Here is a 5,514-nt window from a genome sequence, read left to right as displayed (position 1 = left end):
CACAGAAAGTGCATACGTACAAAAATATCCTGATTTATAAAACAGTGCACGCACGTCCTACGCCGATTTCCCTTTATAAATCACACTCCACTCTAAATGTGGCGCACCTGTGTGCGGGTCATATCACGCCCATATTTGCCTATGAATATTCATAGAAACGCCCCTAATTAATATTCATTCATGACTGAAAGCATGCCGAAAGCAAAGAGAAAGGCGAAGAAGCGCATTTCCACTCAGTGGCCCTCATTTATCAATCTTGCGTGAAAACGGGCGCAGATCTGAGCGCAGAATTGGTCGTACGACAGGACACACGTGTGATTTATGAAACATTCGTATCTGACCAATCTGAGCGTAGGAATGAGCGGGTCTTGATAAATGCGGCGGCTGAATTCGATCGTCATTAACATGTTACGCCCTTAAATATTCCTGGTTCGGAGGCCTCGCCCACTGAGGTCAAACATGGAGAGAAGAAACACTGGCAAGAAAATAAACTGTTCTGAGATGGAGATCGGCATCCTGACATCCGAGATGGAGCAAAACAAAGATGTGCTTTTTGGCAGTCTGAAAAATGGAATTAAAGGAGGTCATAAAAACGCTGTATGGAAGAGAATAACGGAGGCAGTCAACAGCGTTGCCAGAGGAACGGACTCCGGCTGAGGTGACGCAGACGCAGTCGCGTCAGAGCAGAATGGTAACTAACAACCCCCTTTTGCTTGCATTGTAAAATCTATCAAACTCTGACTGTTCACATTTCTTACAAATAATTAGGCTTACACATGTTACATGGGTATACATTTTTATTGTATTTTTAAATGTTTCAGAGCCAGACACCAGCATCATGTCGGCGAGGTCTCCTCCCCAGAGCGCGTGCCCTCTGGCCCCGGTGCTGCGCCCAGACCAAACATCATCACAGCAGAGGTCCTGGACAGACACACAGAAATATGCAGTTTATTGGCCTCAGTTGTCGGCGCACATGAGGCAATAAATAACACATTAAAAGAAATTAATGAAACTCTAAAAAAGCCTTAATAAAGTGTTAAAATGACTAAATGTTGTCCATTTTCTGTGTTTATTATGCCTTTAGCCAATTCCACCAATACTTCACATTACTGATTAAATACTGCAGAGCATTTGCAAGAGTTGAAGGTATACTTTACGTTTTAAAGGTGATGAATGAGGTCCTGTCTCCTCCGTATAGCCCCCAGTGGAGGCTGTGCTGCCACGGTTCCATGGGCATTGGCTCATCTGGCTGCGCCGACACATCAAAGGCTCCGTTCACTAATACGATGTTGTGCAAAACTTGACAGACCAAAATAATATCACAGACTTTCTCCGGGTATACAGCAGCGTTCCCCCTGCTGGTCCGGGACAGAGCCACCTGCCCTTCAGCAGCCCGAACAGCTCCACTGTGACCCGTGTGCGTGTGTGCGCACTGTGTCTGCGTTCCTGCTCTGTAGCAGGTTATTAGGTATTCCGTTAATTAGTTGTCATGTTAGGCTATTTAGCCTATCATATTTTATATTACAAAAAAGTGGTAGACTATCAGTAAAAACGTGGGCTTTCTAAACAAATGTTTTGTTTTATTCGTTTAAGAATCCGTTTGATCTGATCTAAATATGTGACTGCTTATGCTTAATGACAGCTGAGGTTTGTTATTTTCAGACTCAGCCAGATTTTGCTGTTCTGCACCGCAAATCCACAGACTCAGATTTGCGTACACGATCTCAGACCTGACGTGAGATTTGATCGTAGCTCCCGCTCACGTCCAAATTGATAAATGCCGAAGTTTGCGTGGAAATGGTCGTACGCACGTTTTTCTGCCGTACGTTCGTTTGATAAATGAGGGCCAGTGTGAGGTGGAAGTTCTTGTCGGGGAGGTGGAGAAGAGGAAGGCTGTATTATTTGGTGGACACAGTGTTGGGTCGGACACTAATGCCAAAAAGGCTCTAGAGTGGCAGCATGTGGCAGACAATGTAAATGCTGTTGCCTCAGAAGGTCGGAGTGTGGCCGAAGTAAAAAAAAAAGTGGTCAGACGTAAAAGTGGAAGCAAAAAAGCGCCTGGCGTCACACAGGCAGAGCGTCTGTGTGACGGGGGGGGGGGGGGGGAACGGGCCAACCGATGAACAACTGGCAGGGATCATCGGGGAATCCCTCCTGAGTGACGTGGTGACGAAGGTGGAGGGGGACACCGGTGCCGGCCCAATTCATTCTCACTCGGTGCTCTTACTTGAGTGCAGTTAGTGGCACCGATTACATTTGGGAAACCGGACATTGCTGGAAATTGCGCTTTTTTTATTTGCCTGATCACCATATAAGGAAACTTTATGTACTGCTGCGACAAACTAATTAAACCCCATATCACGTCTGGCCTAACACGGCTAAAGTTTGGCTCGGATACCCCTGACCTGTCAATTCCCTCCGTGCCGGTTGAAACCCAAGTGTTGTGAGCACTTGAAGCGGGACTGGCACGGCGTGGTTTCTGCGGGTGCTCCTCTCTAACGCTGGGCCCATCAGCCACTCATCACTGTTGGCCAGTGGATCTTGCTGGTCACTTAAGTTCCGCTCCCCCGTATCCTTCCGTTTGCCACATCCTGCAACAGTACCAAAGCAGCCATTGTGCGCCATAACGCATTGTAAATAAATGGCTTCTTTACCCATCTATAAGGTAATATCTGCTACACGTGTGAGAATTACCCTGACTGACTTACAGTCCTTCAGACTAACAATATAAGATAATTATAGTCTTTATCTGTATGGCAACAAAACACAGTTTCAAAGTGTTTTATGCGTTATGCATTGAAAACTGAGATGAAACGAAATGCGCTATATGATATAGGATATTAATATATTAAACTGCATTCATATCAGTGTAAACGTAATTTGCTGTACTGTTGTCTTACTTTTGTCCTAAATCATATGTTTCCCGTGTGCACTTCAGGGAGTTTGTTTATTCATTGTAGAAATAGTTTTTTGTTTTTTTTTATAAATTTCTTGCAAATAAACTGTTCATATATGAGAGGTAATATTACTATTTATTTTACACGATCTGTATCAGTTTCACACAGTTTCTCCGGTTTCTTTCTTCTGCTATGAGTGGCGCAGTTTCTCCTTGCCCCAGTTATGTGCGTACGCATGGGTCAGAGTTTGCGTGGAGGACCGCACATTTTCTCTTTTTATAAATCCCACGATGTGCGTAGAGAGTTGCGTACGCTTTCTTTTGTGCGTACGCAACGTTTATAAATGAGGACCGAGGTCGAGAATGTTATAGAAGGACGCCACTGGCAGTCTTTCTCCGCGTTTGACGCAGTACGCCCTCGCCATCTGGTGCGAGATGTCCGCGGCGTACCTGGTGTTGTTGTAGTACATCACAGACTCTGTTTTGCCTTCGCCCCACTAATGATGATTAATTTAATTAATTCATAATTTTTGCCGCAAATACTTTCCTACTTTCTGCCACATGTTGGCTATTTGATCTCTTTCGTTCCAAGTGTTATATTATCTCGATGTTTTCCTCGATTCCTAAGATATAAATTGAATGAAAATAAATTAAATGTTAAATAAAATTCATTTAGCATGGTCGATTATTTTGTATTGTTTTTCATATACAGTTATAGTGCAACATTTGGAATTGGGACGTAGATTTCTAACCATCTAACCATCATTTTAAAACCATTTCGTCTATTCAGACTTCATTTCTTGTTATTTCAGACCTAGTAGATGATCTTTGATTACCCCTGTAATCATTCATGAGTATCACATAATTACTAAATAATCAACTCTGGTAACAAGGACTGATTGGGAAATACTATGTCTTGTACAAGAAAAACATGTTTCTAGGCATTGTACTGTACACATCAACACTTAAATATATATGTGGCGGGTAAAAATGTTGAGTGGCTGGTAGATTTTAGAATTTACCAGCCACAGTGGCAGGTGAACAAAAAAGTTAATTTCCATCCATGGTGTGTGTGTGTGTGTGTGTGTGTGTGGTACATATGGCTTACTCTGAGTAACGTTTGATTTGTTTACAAATGGCTTAAATATTTGATCAGAAGACACAGCACAGAGTGTAAATTATGTGTAGCAACCACAGAACAAACCTGTGCCTTGAAAGATTATCAAGAGTGCCTTAGGATTAGGACATTTTCAATTTTCACATTAAGTGATGGCCATTTGGCCATCCATGAAAAAGCTTCTTATCCTCCCACTTTTCTATAGGAACACATATTTCCTACGGGCACTGCACTAGTATATATAAACACGTCAACAACATGCAGAGATCCTCGGGGCGGAGGATGAGAACAGTGGCATCCTACACATCCTCATGCAAGACAGTGATGTCTTCCAGGTCGGAAAAAAAATATATAGTGAAATTCTTAGAGGGCAGCTGGGCCTCTACCTCTGTGAAGGTCATCTGTGATATCAATGTCAGTGGTTTTGAAGAACATTGTCCATCTGTCCACATTTATCTGGTACAGAGATTCATCCTCTCTGAGGATGTGGAATCATGTAACGTTAGTAGTAGAAGTTTATTGTTAAGGCCAACTGAGAAAATCTTGTAGTATAGCCTGCTAACATATGCTGCTAACGACAACTCAGGTAGTGTTTTCCTCATATTATCTGAGTGCTTATGCTGAATTTCAACCAACATTTTGTTGTCACCTAGTTCAAATAAAGAAGATGTATATTATTGACACAGTTTTGCTGAGAATGAAGGAGTGTTGGCTGAATTGGCCCAGTTCACGAAATAAAGCCCAGTGTTCATAAATTAAGATCAAGCTAGCTATTGTTAGCTAAATTACTTACCAGTTGGTTTGAATAATTAAATCTGGAAATTAAGAAGACAAAGGTCTCGCAGCAAAATCCCTGACTTTAAGGCAGGAACTCTGTCTGTAATGCTTAAAAAACAAAAAATACACACGTTGGACCAAATTATGCGCCAAATTAAGAGCACCAGAAAGCGGTCCAGGCACAGATTTACCACACACTGGAGCGAATGCAAAGCTGTGCAGGGCCTCATGACAGTCGAGGTGGAGGTAAGTTTTTATTTCATGGATTCTAGTATTAAGATGGTTAAGTGGCAGTGAGGGCCAGTAGCGCTGTGGTGTGTTCTCTCCATCTACTTTTCTAACAAAGCTTGCAGATTTTGTTATCTACTGAAATAAAACTGAAAACGTGATTCAAACTCCTCTTGTATCGGCAAGACTGACTCCTTTTCAGCACACAGGTTGCTAGCAGGTGTCTGGCTGAGCAGAGCCCCCTGCTGATCCTCTACCAGATGGTGCAGGAGTTCACCGTCCAGTTGCAGAGGGAGACACTGCAGGTGATTCAGGACAAGGAGAAAGCCGAATCCCTGCTCGAAGAGGAGTCAGGCATCGGAGCCAAGAGAATCAAACGGTACCTGATTTGTCTCTCGATCTCCTGCCCTGATTGCTCACTCTACAGAAATAAAAATGACATTATTGAGTTCAGCCATGTCTCCTCTCACTCACTATGTAAATATTTTGGCATTTT

The 5,514-nt window shown here is 42.9% G+C and overlaps 1 long non-coding RNA gene across 1 annotated transcript; it reads left to right on the top strand.

The window, feature by feature from the left end:
- Window positions 1-395: 395 nt before the first annotated feature.
- Window positions 396-1,045, top strand: LOC115578039 (uncharacterized). Its single transcript, XR_003983343.1, has 2 exons — window positions 396-691; window positions 824-1,045. It is a non-coding gene; the product is annotated as an uncharacterized LOC115578039 (long non-coding RNA).
- The last annotated feature ends 4,469 nt before the right edge of the window (window positions 1,046-5,514 follow it).

The sequence above is a fragment of the Sparus aurata genome, unplaced genomic scaffold (assembly GCF_900880675.1).
Source record: "Sparus aurata unplaced genomic scaffold, fSpaAur1.1, whole genome shotgun sequence".
Taxonomy (NCBI): Eukaryota; Metazoa; Chordata; class Actinopteri; order Spariformes; family Sparidae; genus Sparus; species Sparus aurata.
Note: the sequence above shows the minus strand (reverse complement) of the source record. Positions and strands in the feature narration are given on the sequence as shown.